General features: G+C 50.1%; 1 protein-coding gene across 1 annotated transcript in view; it reads left to right on the forward strand.

The window, feature by feature from the left end:
• The window catches only part of LOC138773061 (E3 ubiquitin/ISG15 ligase TRIM25-like), a 73,874-nt gene that overhangs the window by 2,043 nt on the left and 56,581 nt on the right, over window positions 1–15,250 (forward strand). The gene's annotated exons all lie outside the window — the stretch shown is intronic.

Below are 15,250 nucleotides of genomic sequence, written 5' to 3' on the forward strand. Positions count from 1 at the left end.
CTGACCGCGCACCGCTACATGTAATAGCAGTTTGTGACCGGCGACTGACGATATACATTACCTATTTAGGTTGCAGGGCTTCTCTTCCTCTGTGCTTCCCCCCGGGTCCCGCGCGCTGCAGATTCAGAGCGGCCTGTAGCTGAGGCCTCTCAGCCAATCACATGCCGGGACCGCCGCGGCCAGTGATTGGCTGAGCGGCCTGTCAACTGAGACAGGCCTCTCTGAACCTGCAGCGCGCGGGACCCGGGGAGAAGCACAGGGGAAGAGGAGCCCTGCAACTTGGACAGGTAATGTATAAAGTTTAAACAAGGGCTGCAAGGACATCGGTTAGGATGTCCATGCAGCCCTTGTTAAATGATTATTGGGCCGTGTAATGCTGCGTTTACACGGGACGATTATCGTGCGAATTTGCATGATAACGATCGAATTCGAACGATAATCCTACGTGTAAACGCAGTGAACGATCAAGCGACGAGCGAGAAATCGTTCATTTTGATCTTACAACATGTTCTTAAATCGTCGTGCACCGATTTTACTTATGTGCGAGATAGGCTTAAGCGATCGCAAAACGATTTTTCCGTACAATATATTGTTCTGTCTAAACACTGATCGCTCTAAAAAAACATTGTTCTTTTGATATTCGTCGATCGGGCGAATTATCGCTCTGTGTAAACGCAGTATTATAGGCCCAGTAAACGAGCGCCAATCTAGCAGATCGGCGCTCGTTTACAGGTATTATCGGGCCCCCATCGGTCCGTGTAATATGGCCCTAAGACAGTTTTAGTAAATCGGGACGGTGGTTTGATAAAAAATTTATCTAATTTGTCACATAGTGTCCACTGAGGCCCTATTACAGCAACAGATCTGACGACAGATTATCTGTCAAAGATTTGAAGCCAAACCCAGAAATGGATTTGAAAAGAGGAGAAATCCAGTCTTTCCCTTATCACCTGATCTCTGATTATAGTCCGTTCCTGGGTTTGGCTTCAAATCTTTGACATAATCTGCCGTCAGGTCTGTTGGTGGAATAGGGCCTTAAGGCTCCGTTCACACGGAGTTAGACTGGCAGTATGACACGGAGGCTGGTGGGATTCCGAGGCAGGGAACTTCGCCGTGGAATTCCACCAGCCTCCGTGTGATACTGGCAGTCTATGGGAGGCTCACACCTCCTCTTTCTTCCGTGCCAAGACTGCCAGTATAGACCCGGACATCCCAATATCACTCTGTGTGATAGGGCTCAACTGATGAACAACTATTTGTTAATCGACCCTTTCCTACCTGTTGAAAAGTCATCGGCTGCACATCCCCGTCTGATAGGAAATCTGTGGCTGCAGGGCTCGTGGAGACAAGTGGTGTTGCTGAGCTTCTCCACTTAACTCCTTACACTTTGTGAGCTGTGTGCTTTGCATCCAACCCACATAGTGTAAAACCTGCAGATTTGCTGTGAGAGTTTTTTACCCTTTGAGGTCCACTGGTGTTAATCCACTGCAGATTTCATGAAACTAAATCTACTGGATGAAATTTACAGTGAACTTTATACATTTGTAAGGGCCACAGCATCTCCGAGACCTCCCCTATATACACACACTGCACCCACATCCTATGCAATAGATTGTATATACCTGTCCTACAGTCACCTCCCCCCAGCCTGACATGGCTGATACCAGAGAGTAATAGATTGTATATACCTGTCCTACAGTCACCTCTCCCCCCAGCCTGACATGGCTGATACCAGAGAGTAATAGATGTATATACCTGTCCTACAGTCACCTCTCCCCAGCCTGACATGGCTGATACCAGAGAGTAATAGATGTATATACCTGTCCTACAGTCACCTCTCCCCAGCCTGACATGGCTGATACCAGAGAGTAATAGATGTATATACCTGTCCTACAGTCACCTCTCCCCAGCCTGACATGGCTGATACCAGAGAGTAATAGAATGTATATACCTGTCCTACAGTCACCTCTCCCCAGCCTGACATGGCTGATACCAGAGAGTAATAGATGTATATACCTGTCATACAGTCACCTCTCCTCCCCCAGCCTGACATGGCTGATACCAGAGAGTAATAGATGTATATACCTGTCCTACAGTCACCTTCCCCCCAGCCTGACATGGCTGATACCAGAGAGTAATAGATGTATACACCTCTCCTACAGTCACCTCTCCCCAACCTGACATGGCTGATACCAGAGAGTAATAGATGTATATACCTGTCATACAGTCACCTCTCCTCCCCCAGCTTGACATGGCTGATACCAGAGAGTAATAGATTGTATATACCTGTCCTACAGTCACCTCTCCTCCCCCAGCCTGACATGGCTGATACCAGAGAGTAATAGATTGTATATACCTGTCCTACAGTCACCTCTCCCCAGCCTGACATGGCTGATACCAGAGAGTAATAGATTGTATATACCTGTCCTACAGTCACCTCTCCCCAGCCTGACATGGCTGATACCAGAGAGTAATAGATTGTATATACCTGTCCTACAGTCACCTCTCCCCCCCGAGCCTGACATGGCTGATACCAGAGAGTAATAGATGTATATACCTGTCCTACAGTCACCTCTCCCCAGCCTGACATGGCTGATACCAGAGAGTAATAGATGTATATACCTGTGCTACAGAAGTTGTACCATGGCAATAAAATAAAGTATTAGCTTCTCCTCGCTCGTTCTCCCGATCAGAACGGGTGTGAACACTCAGGCCTGGACTGATCATAACTTTTGATATGTCTCTATGACAGGTCAATACTTTTTTGTAATGCCAGTGTCACTATAATAAATGCAATATATAAATACATACAATATATATCAGTATTGTACACTGTGAGTATCATTTTCGCTGCTATGTCAGGAGCGCTGGTGTCTTCATTTTCCTATATATCATGGCCGGTCCCCACTCCCTCCACTCAGGGCCGTATTTACCACTAGGCACCCGTGGTCCGGTGCCTGGGGCAGCAGCTTGCAGGGGGGCAGCACCAGGGAGCAGGGGGACATAAAAAATTATTTTTTTTGTTTTTATTTTTTTAGTTTCCCTCCTCCCGTTCAGGTTTGCCAGTAAATCTGGTGTCTTTTCCAGGGGGGTGGGGGTGGGGTATGGTGGTATTGGTCAGGTCTGGTATCGCCAATAGGTGCGTGAAGATGGGGCGTCTTCAGGTTTAGTGCCTAGGGCAGCAGCAGCTGGTAATACAGCCCTGCCTCCACTCAGGGGACACAGCCGCTGTGTATAGCCTGCTCTGTATATAGAGGAGGCTGTTACTGACAGGACCTGCAGGAGGAGGAGGGCCCGTACATTCTGACGGGACCTCCCTGACAATGATGCAGGGGCAGGTTTCTGTGGGCTGCACAGATTGTTATGGGGCCATAAGACTATATAGGAAGACGTGTGGCCGCCAGCACAGCACAGCACGCAGGAGATCACACAGGCTGTGCATTACCTGCCAGGACCTTCCGTGCAGAGAGCAGAGGTCAGCTGTGGCCCCTCCCCCTGTACTGACTGCACTGTGCTCTGCTGCTGAGGCTGCTGCTCCGGGACCCCCTGGGCTGGTGAGGTATCAGGGAGATGGAGAGATGCTGGAGGAGGAGGTCAGGCAGGTCAGCGGCTCTACAACACTGACCTCAGCTCGCAGGGGGGGCCTAACCAACCTGCTCATCTAAGGCTGCTTCACAACTATCACCCCCATCATGCTCTGGTAGCCTCCAGCTGTCAGACCAGGATGGGAGTTGTAGTGTGGTAGCCTCCAGCTGTCAGACCAGGATGGGAGTTGTAGTGTGGTAGCCTCCAGCTGTCAGATAAGGATGGGAGTTGTAGTGTGGTAGCCTCCAGCTGTCAGACCAGGATGGGAGTTGTAGTGTGGTAGCCTCCAGCTGTCAGACCAGGATGGGAGTTGTAGTGTGGTAGCCTCCAGCTGTCAGACCAGGATGGGAGTTGTAGTGTGGTAGCCTCCAGCTGTCAGACCAGGATGGGAGTTGTAGTGTGGTAGCCTCCAGCTGTCAGACCAGGATGGGAGTTGTAGTGTGGTAGCCTCCAGCTGTCAGACCAGGATGGGAGTTGTAGTGTGGTAGCCTCCAGCTGTCAGATAAGGAATGGGAGTTGTAGTGTGGTAGACTCCAGCTGTCAGACTAGGATGGGAGTTGTAGTGGGGTAGCCTCGAGCTGTCCGACCAGGATGGGAGTTGTAGTGTGGTAGCCTCCAGCTGTCAGATAAGGATGGGAGTTGTAATGTTGTAATTCCAACTATGAGGTCAGGATGGGAGTAATAGTTGCAGCTGTGTGGTCAGGATAGGAGTAGTAGTTGCAGCAGCTGTGAGATCAGGATAGGAGTAGTAGTTGCAGCAGCTGTGAGATCAGCATAGGAGTTATAGTTTTGCTACAGCCGGGGGCCCACAGATTGGGGAGCACTACCATAAGTCAGTCATTTAATAGAGGATAATCCTCCTGACACCATCATTGTCCTATAACACACAGACTATTCTCTGCCTAATCAGATATCGCCCCACGTCACATGACCAGCAGCCAAATTGTCAGATTATCGGGCCCTTTAAACCTGTCAATAAATCCACCATTTGCTGCACATTCCTGGGGGCACAGAGGGGGCTGAACTTTTATAAGGAGACACTATTATATGGGGGAACAGTGAGGGTCTGTCCTCTATATATGACGGTGCGGGGAGGGGGGCTTATCTACTTTAAGAGGGTACAGATGGGGGAGGGCTTTCTGTTATATCAGGGCAGAGAGGGAGTCTGGGTCTACATCCTATGTGGGCAAGAGCGTAGCTAGAACTTATGGGGCCCCATAGCAAGAAACTGAACCCCCACCCCATACTCCCATGACCTGGCGCCCCGTTCTGCCAGATCCCTAGTATATGAATAAAGTCACTGGTGCGCCAGGGAGCTGGGAGAACGGAATAGAATTCACAGGAGGGGGTGCACAAAAATATAAAACCTAACTTTTATTAAATATGTATAAAAATATACCCCACGTAAATGGACCAATACACAGAACATAACAAACACAAAAATAAAGTTGCAGTCACTGGTCACTGGCCGTCAGTGGTATACACCCGAGACCATTAATTATTGTCTATATATACTATATATATATATATATATATATATATATATAGTGAGAGAGAGAGAGAGATTGAAAACAACACCAGGGTAGAAGGATACACTCGGGGTAGGGACCTTGTAACCCTATTATGCCCTAACCGAGTGGTATGTATATACTACCCCTAGTTGCACAGGGGGGAGCGGGGCACTCGCGCTAGAAAGGGCGACCCCTACCCTGGTCTACCCCTTGGTAAATCAACACCCTGTTATGCCCTAAAGCAGTAACGCTGGTCCCTTACCCTCCCTTGGAGACACCAGTTACCAGACACAGGAGGATGTTGTGAGTGCCGGCTCCTTCTCCTCCAGAGCAGCACACGTCTTCTGCGGTTTGCGGCTCTCCTATGATGTGCGCCGCGCTGGTGGGGCAGGAGCCGGCATACACAACATCTTCCTGTGGCTCCTTCCCTAGTAGAGCGGCGCACGTCTTCTGGCTCCTGCGGGCCGTGCGTGATGACGTCATCTAATCGCGCACCGCCTACAGGAGAAGACCGGCACAGAATAGAGGAGGGAGAAGAGGACCTGGACAGCGTGGGAGCAGAGGAAAGGTGAGTGGGATGTTTATTTTTTTTTATTTGGGGCAGACACTGGGGGTTAACTAGGCCACCAGGGACATGACTGAGGGGGTTAACTAGGCCACCAGGGACATGACTGAGGGGGTTAACTAGGCCACCAGGGACATGACTGGGGGGGGTTAAGAAGGCCACCAGGGACATGACTGGGGGGGTTAACTAGGCCACCAGGGACATGACTGAGGGGGTAACTAGGCCACCAGGGACATGACTGGGGGGGGGGGGTAAGAAGGCCACCAGGGACATGACTGAGGGGGTTAACTAGGCCACCAGGGACATGACTGGGGGGTTAACTAGGCCACCAGGGACATGACTGGGGGGGTTAAGAAGGCCACCAGGGACATGACTGGGGGGGTTAACTAGGCCACCAGGGACATGACTGGGGGGGGTTAAGAAGGCCACCAGGGACATGACTGGGGGGGTTAACTAGGCCACCAGGGACATGACTGGGGGGGTTAAGAAGGCCACCAGGGACATGATTGGGGGGTTAACTAGGCCACCAGGGACATGACTGGGGGGGGGGGGGTTAAGAAGGCCACCAGGGACATGACTGAGGGGGTTAAGAAGGCCACCAGGGACATGACTGAGGGGCTTAACTAGGCCACCAGGGACATGACTGGGGGGCTAACTAGACTACCAGGGACATGACTGAGGGGTTAACTAGGCTACCAGGGACATGACTGAGGGGTTAACTAGGCCACCAGGGACATGACTGGGGGGTTAACTAGGCTACCAGGGACATGACTGGGGGGCTAACTAGGCCACCAGGGACATGACTGGGGGGCTAACCAGGCCACCAGGGACATGACTGGGGGGTTAACTAGGCCACCAGGGACATGACTGGGGGGGTTAACTAGGCCACCAGGGACATGACTGTGGGGGGGTTAAGAAGGCCACCAGGGACATGACTGGGGGGGTTAACTAGGCCACCAGGGACATGACTGGGGGGGTTAAGAAGGCCACCAGGGACATGACTGGGGGGGTTAAGAAGGCCACCAGGGACATGATTGGGGGGTTAACTAGGCCACCGGGGACATGACTAGGGGGGGGGGGTTAAGAAGGCCACCAGGGACATGACTGAGGGGGTTAAGAAGGCCACCAGGGACATGACTGAGGGGCTTAACTAGGCCACCAGGGACATGACTGGGGGGCTAACTAGGCTACCAGGGACATGACTGAGGGGTTAACTAGGCCACCAGGGACATGACTGGGGGGTTAACTAGGCTACCAGGGACATGACTGGGGGGCTAACTAGGCCACCAGGGACATGACTGGGGGGCTAACCAGGCCACCAGGGACATGACTGGGGGGTTAACTAGGCTACCAGGGACATGACTAAGGGGCTTAACTAGGCTACCAGGGACATGACTGGGGGTATTAACTAGGCCTACCAGAGGCATCACTGGGGGGGGGGGGGTAATTAGGCTACCAGGGACATGACTGGGGGTTAACTCGGGCTACAGGGTATCACTAAGGATTCACATCAGGTACAAGGGGCATCACAGAGGGTTAACTACAATAGCAGGGGCATTAGGGGAACAATACTTGGCTTGTCCCAGGTGCTGCAAACCCACGCTACCCTGCTGCGCACGGTATGCGGCCCTCGAATGATTTTATAAATGCCCGACCGGCCCTCGACATGGAAAAGGTTCCCCACCCCTGGCCTATAACAAGAACAAATTTTTTGCAAAAAAAACCCCCAAACACATTTATTTAAGTTTTTAAATCGTTTGCTGTCGGCGGTCGGGATGTCCCTCGGAGCGTGGTGTGGTGGTGGCGGCAGGGAAGCCGCTGAGCACTTCCTTGGATATGATGGCCAGGCATTTCCTCAGCTCCTCGGTACTGGTGAAGCATCGCAGGATCAGTCTGATGCTCTGTAGGACGCCGATCAGCATCCTGCTGGTGGTGGTAGTCCAGGACAATGTTTCACTCGCTGTGATCCACCATGAGAACCTGATGCAGCAGCTGGTCACCCAAGTGAGTAGCTAGAGGGTTGCGGCAATCCACACAAGCTTCTCACTGATGCTGCTCAATGCGGCCTACAGATCGCTGGTGCTGATGGTGGAAATCCACGTGATCCGCTCACCGGCAGTAGTGGTGGTGATCCAGGTGGCTGTGGTCATCCAGATCTCCAGGAAGCTGGTGAGGGTGGTGGTCCAGATGATCAGATCTCTTGTACTGCAGATCCAGGTGATGAAATCACAGGCAGTGGTGATCACACTCACTCGCTCTACAGCAGCTGTGATCCAGGTCAGCAGGTCACTATTAGTGAAAGTTCAGCTCAGTAGGCGGCTTGTGGTGGATATCCAGCTAAGCAGGTCAGTGAAGGTGGTTGCTGGGCTCTGGAGATGGCTGCTGATGGAAATGAGGTCACAGGTGGTCATATTCCAGTTGGGCAGGTCTCCAATGGTGTTGTTTGGACTGCATTTTGATGGTGCTGGAGTTGCTACGCTGAAGGTTGATGGTGGTGGAATTGGGCCTCTAAAGGTTAGTGGTAATCTTCCAGCTGGGCTGCTCTCTGATGTAACTGTTCAGCCACTGCAGGCCCCTGGTGATGTTGTCCTATCATTTTAAATCATTCGCTGTCGGCGGTAGGGATGTCCCTCGGAGCATGCTGTGGTGGTGGCAGCGGGGAAGCCGCTGAGCACTTCCTTGGATATGATGGCCAGGCATTTCCTCAGCTCCTCGGTGCTGTTGAAGCATCGAAGGATTAGTCTGATGCTCCGTAGGAAGCCGATCAGCATCCTGCTGGTGGTGGTAGTCCAGGATAGCGCCTCACTCGCAGTAATCAGCCAAGCATACCTGTTGCAGCGGCTGGTCACCCAAGTGAGTAGCTGGAGGGTTGTGACAATCCACACCAGCTTCTCACTGATGCTGCTCAGGATGGCCTGCAGATCGCTGGTGGTGATGGCAGACATCCACGTGATCAGCTCACCGGTGGTAGTGGTGGTGATCCAGGTAGCTGTGGTCGTCCAGATGTCCAGGAAGCTGCTGCAGGAGAGGGTGGTGGTCCAGGCGATGAGGTCTCTGGTGCTGCAGATCCAGTTGATGTAATAACAGGTGGTGGTGATCACACTCACTTGCTCTACAGCAGCTGTGATCCAGGTCAGCAAGGCGCTATTACTGAAAGTCCAGCTAAGCAGGCGACTGGTAGTGGATGTCCAGCTGAGCACATCACTAACAGCAGTCAGCCAGCTAAGCAGGTCAGTGAAGGCGGTTGCTGCGCTCTGGACATGGCTGGTGATCGACATGAGGTCACAGTCGGGCAGGTCTCTAATGGTGTTGTTTGGACGCTGCAGGTTTCTGGTGTTGTAATTGGGCCTCTGCAGGTTGGGGGTAATCTTACAGCTGGTCTGGTCTGTGATGGTACTATTTGGCCACTGTAGGCCCGAGGTGATATTGTCCCAGCTGAGCGGGTAGCTGATGGAATTGCCCCAGCTCAGCGGGTTGAAGAAGGGTTCAATCATGCTGAGTGGTTGTCTGGTGGAAAGACAGCCCACCAGGATTGGAACCAAATAGCACAGGAGGTTGCCAAAATGGCAAGCTCCCTGTCAATCCTCTCCTCTCTCTCCATGGACTGACGAAAATCAAAAACACTAGAAATAAGTGTCAGTATACACAGGCAGAACGCAAGGTAGTACCAACAGTGTGATCGCTAGTGAGTCCCTAAGAACAGCGAGTCTGGGGCTCTGCACCTTCTTTTATAGGGCCCATGGATGACATCACCAATTATGTCACTTACGTGATGTCACTGCTTGTCGTAGTGATGTCATGAGCATGCCCGGGCACATTGTCATGATGGAAGTTGTTTCAGGTTGGAGCATATTGCACTGTATTAGCCATGTCACCCACTGTACAATGTCAGATGTGTATTACACAGAGCAGGAGTCCCGGAGGCAGGAGAGGGAGCATGGGGCTCCTGCCAGCCGTCTATTCAGTTGCTGATACAACTGAGTAGGGAGAGAGAGCAGCCTGGTCTCCATGGTGACCGCTACAACCCCTATAGCTATGTCACTGGACATTTGATTACCGGTGGCTAAAGAAGTTGGATGCAGCCCTAGACCATAGGTTGTATCTATGTTTTCCAGGACTCCCTAGGGCGGCATCCAACTTCTTCAGCCTCTGGTAATCAAATGGCGAATGATGGGACCCGAGCATGCTCCAGCGGTGCTCATCTCTACTGACCACATAAGCTGGCTGCACTTTAATCACTCAAGAGACTTGTGTTCTTGGAATTGGTGGTGGTCCTAGTGGTCTGACTCCCACCCATCAGCTTCTGACTCTTGATGTAGAGGATAAACCTGTATTTTTGCTCAGTATTTTTCAACCAAAACCAGGAGTGGATTGAAAACACAGAAAGGCTCTGTTCACACACTGCTGAAATTTAGTGGACAGCCGCCATTTAATAGCAGATAACGGACGTTTTTAAATAACAGTAATTATTTGTCATTAAATGGCGCCATCCACTCAATTTCGACAGTGTGTGACCAGAGCCTTTCTGTGTTTTCAATCCACTCCTGGTTTTGGTTGAAAAATACTGTCCAAAAATACTGTGTGTGAACATAGCCATAACAGGTATACGTAAGTGATCCCAACCTACAGCTCCCCAGAGGTTGCAGAACTGCCCACAATATCCAAACAGCCTCTAAAGGAAAACCTAAGGCTATCAGGGCATGATGGGAGTTGTAGTTTTACGAAAGTTGGAGAACATTTATTTATTTATGTTAACCCCTTCAGGCGACTGTTGGGTTTACATATACATTGTTTGGTTTTCCTAAAAGGTTTGTTCACAAAAAAAAAAAATCTTTCAAATCAGCTGGTGCCAGAAATTTGTAATTTACTTTTTATAAAAAAAAATCTCAAGTCTTCCAGTACTTATCAGCTGATGTATGCCCTGCAGGAAGTGGTTTTTTTTTCCCAGTATGACACAGTGCTCTCTGCTGCCACCTCTGTCCATGTCAGGAACTGTTCAGAGCATCAGCAAATCCCTATAGGAAACCTTTTCTCGCCAGACTGAAAAGTATACATCACTACCTACAGGACATACAGCAGCTGATAAGTACTGGAAGACTGGAGTTTTTCTTATTGAAGGAAATTAAAAATCTCCGACAATTGCTGGACCAGTTGATAGCAAAGTTTATTTTCCTTTTTTATTTGGGGGGGGGGGGCGGTGTTTGGGGAGTAAACTATCCCTTTAAAGCGGTTGTCCTACCACCTAGTGAGGTTGGTTCCTTAAGGTGGAGATGGGGAACCTTCAGCCCTCCAGCTGTTGCACAACTACAATTCCCATCATGCCTGGACAGCCAAAGCCAAGCATGATGGGATTTGTAGTTATGCAACAGCTGGAGGGCCATCGTTTGCCCATCCCTGCCCTATGGGTTTGATAGCAGAAGGAGGGTCTGACTGCTGAGACTCTACCGATCCCGAGAATCCTGGACATAATGTGGATTTAGGTCCAGAAGTAGGAAACTCCATCTGAGTTGCTGTGTGTCACATCATGTCCTACACTGCTGCCGTCTATGATAGAAAAGTGTCAGGATACACAGAGCCTGGTAGTTTGCTGTATATGAGGCTGCATGGCCATATAATGCACAATAAAAAGTATATATATATATAGTTTCAATATTTTTCCCGGTAATGCAGTCAGACTCCTGGTTGTGGCATTCCCGTCTTTCGTGTAACAGCATTAGTGACCTGTCTATAGAGCAGGATCACACCCCATACAGTAATGCCAGGCCTTGTATGATTGCCCCTTTGGCACTTTCAGCCTCTGTATAAAAAGACTCTAATGCCCAGACAGCTGTAATAGCCAACATCCCATCTTCACCTGATATCAAAGAAGATTCTCAGACTTATTGTCCATTAAATTCTATATATTTTATTCCATGATTATTACATGAAGGCCCATGACTCCCAAGTGTCCCTCTTTTGGAGGGACCAGGGATGCCCCATGCACCGAAATATCGATACTACTATCGATATTTCAGGCAAGAGCGCACATACAAGAGGCACAGAGAGACGGAGCGCACACACAAGAGGCACAGAGAGACGGAGCGCACACACAAGAGGCATAGAGAGACAGAGCGCACACACAAGAGGCACAGAGAGACGGAGCGCACACACAAGAGGCATAGAGAGATGGAGCGCACACACAGGAGGCATAGAGAGACGGAGCGCACACACAAGAGGCATAGAGAGACGGAGCGCACACACAAGAGGCATAGAGAGACGGAGCGCACACACAAGAGGCATAGAGAGACGGAGCGCACACACAAGAGACATAGAGAGACGGAGCGCACACACAGGAGGCACAGAGAGACGGAGCGCACACACAAGAGGCACAGAGAGACGGAGCGCACATGCAGAAGGCACAGAGAGACGGAGCGCACACACAGGAGGCACAGAGAGACTGAGCGCACACACAGGAGGCATAGAGAGACAGAGCGCACACACAGGAGGCATAGAGAAACGGAGCGCACACACAGGAGGCATAGAGAGACGGAGCACACACACAGGAGGCATAGAGAGACGGAGCGCACACACAGGAGGCATAGAGAGACGGAGTGCACACACAGGAGGCATAGAGAGACGGAGCGCACACACAGGAGGCATAGAGAGACCCGAGAGGAAACCAGGGAGGATACAGGTCTGTCATGGAGTGGGGGGGGGGGGGACACTGCCTGGAATGCAAGTGAGGAGCTATGCGCACAGCCCCCGAACTGCCCCACACAGAGGTTACAGGGCCCCGGCAGTCAACAACGGGTTAACCAGTATGGTGCTGATGACATTACGGGTGCAGGGAGCTGTCAGTGTGCTTGGCGCTGTACACATTGTGTTGTGCAGGGTGTGCAGCCACTCTGGGAGGAGGAGAAAGAGGAGAGCGGCTGAAAGTTACTTAACCATAGACAGTGGCTGCATGACCTGCCGGGAGAGGAGGGTGTTGATCTTATAGGGGAGGTCACAGCAGCACAGAGGATTTCAGGAGAGGAGGGTGCTGATCTTATAGGGGAGGTCACAGCAGCACAGAGGATTTCAGGAGAGGAGGGTGCTGATCTTATAGGGGAGGTCACAGCAGCACAGAGGATTTCAGGAGAGGAGGGTGCTGATCTTATAGGGGAGGTCACAGCAGCACAGAGGATGTCAGGAGAGGAGGGTGCTGATCTTGTAGGAGAGGTCACAGCAGCACAGAGGGTGTCAGGAAAGGAGGGTGCTGATCTTATGGGGAGGTCACAGCAGCACAGAGGATGTCAGGAGAGGAGGGTTCTGATCTTATAGGGGAGGTCACAGCAGCACAGAGGATGTCAGGAGAGGAGGGTGAAGATCTTATAGGGGAGGTACCAGCAGCACAGAGGATGTCAGGAGAGGAGGGTGCTAATCTTTTAGGGGAGGTCACAGTGTCCCAGCAGCACAGAGGATTTCAGGAGAGGAGGGTGCTAATCTTATAGGGGAGGTCACCGGGTCACAGCAGCACAGAGGATGTCAGGAGAGGAGGGTGCTGATCTTACAGAGGAGGTCCCAGCAGCACAGAGGATGTCAGGAGAGGAGGGTGCTGATCTTATAGGGGAGGTCACAGCAGCACAGAGTATGTCAGGAGAGGAGGGTGCTGATCTTATAGGGGAGGTCACAGCAGCACAGAGGATGTCAGGAGAGGAGGTGCTGATTGCAGGGGGAAGGGAGCTGTCAGTGTGCTGGGTGCTGTACTGCAGGGTGTGCAGTCACTCTGGGAGGAGGAGAAAGAGGAGAGCGGCTGAAAGTTAATTTTTAGACAGTGTCTGCATGGCCTGCCGGGAGAGGAGGGTGCTGTCACTGCGTGCGGCTGCAGCCAAGGCAACATGCACAGTGTGGGGCTGTCAGGACTAGTAATGTCACGATACCAGAATTTTGAGTTCGATACCGATACCAGGCAGCTTTCTTATTTGGATACTCGATACCAGTTCGATACCTCGAAAAAATACAAATATAATGCTGAAAGTTGCAGTGCACAAGGAGGTATGCTGGGAGTTCTATTGGGAGGCTACTGCGGCACAACTGCAACTCCCAGCATACCTCCTTGAGCACTACAACTCCCAGCATACCTCCTTGAGCACTACAACTCCACGCATACCTCCTTGTGCACAAGGAAGTATGTTGGGAGTTGTAGTCCAAAAGAAGGTATGTTGGGAGTTGTAGTGCACAAGGAGGTATGTTGGGAGTTGTAGTGAAAAAGAAGGTATGTTGGGAGTTGTAGTGCACAAGGAGGTATGTTGGGAGTTGTAGTGAAAAAGAAGGTATGTTGGGAGTTGTAGTGCACAAGGAGGTATGTTGGGAGTTGTAGTGAAAAAGAAGGTATGCTGGGAGTTGCAGTTCTGCAGAAGTAGCTTCCCAACACAACTCCCAGCATACCTTCATTTGCACTACAACTCCCAGCAACCCCCTTGTGCACAAGAAGGTATGCTGGGAGTTGTAGTGCCCAACGAGGTATGCTTGGAGTTTCAGTGGTGCAGCAGCAGCCTTCCAAAATAACAACAACAACAACTCTCAGCAGGTGTGTTCTTGAGATTTGTAGTCCTGAACCACACAGTACAATATGCACCCATACAGAACTATACAGTACAATATGCACCCATACAGAACCATACAGAACCATACACACCCATATAGAACCATACAGTACAATATACACTCATACATAACCATACAGAACCATACACACCCATACAGAACCATACAGTACAATATACACCCATACAGAACCATACAGTACAATATACACCCATACAGAACCATACAGTACAATATACACTCATATAGAACCATACAGTACAATATACACTCATACAGAACCATACAGTACAATATACACCCATACAGAACCATACAGTACAATATACACCCATACAGAACCATACAGAACCATACACACTCATATAGAACCATACAGTACAATATACACTCATACATAACCATACAGAACCATACACACCCATATAGAACCATACAGTACAATATACACCCATACAGAACCATACAGTACAATATACACCCATACAGAACCATACAGTACAATATACACTCATACAGAACCATACAGAACAATACACACTCATACAGAACCATACAGTACAATATACACCCATACAGAACCATACAGTACAATATACACCCATACAGAACCATACAGAACCATACACACTCATATAGAACCATACAGTACAATATACACTCATACATAACCATACAGAACCATACACACCCATATAGAACCATACAGTACAATATACACTCATACATAACCATACAGAACCATACACACCCATACAGAACCATACAGTACAATATACACCCATACAGAACCATACAGTACAATATACACCCATACAGAACCATACAGTACAATATACACTCATATAGAACCATACAGTACAATATACACTCATACAGAACCATACAGTACAATATACACCCATACAGAACCATACAGTACAATATACACCCATACAGAACCATACAGTACAATATACACCCATACAGAACCATACAGAACAATATGCATCCATACAGTACAATATACACCCATACAGTA

This window comes from Dendropsophus ebraccatus, chromosome 14 (genome assembly GCF_027789765.1).
Source record: "Dendropsophus ebraccatus isolate aDenEbr1 chromosome 14, aDenEbr1.pat, whole genome shotgun sequence".
Classification (NCBI taxonomy): Eukaryota; Metazoa; Chordata; class Amphibia; order Anura; family Hylidae; genus Dendropsophus; species Dendropsophus ebraccatus.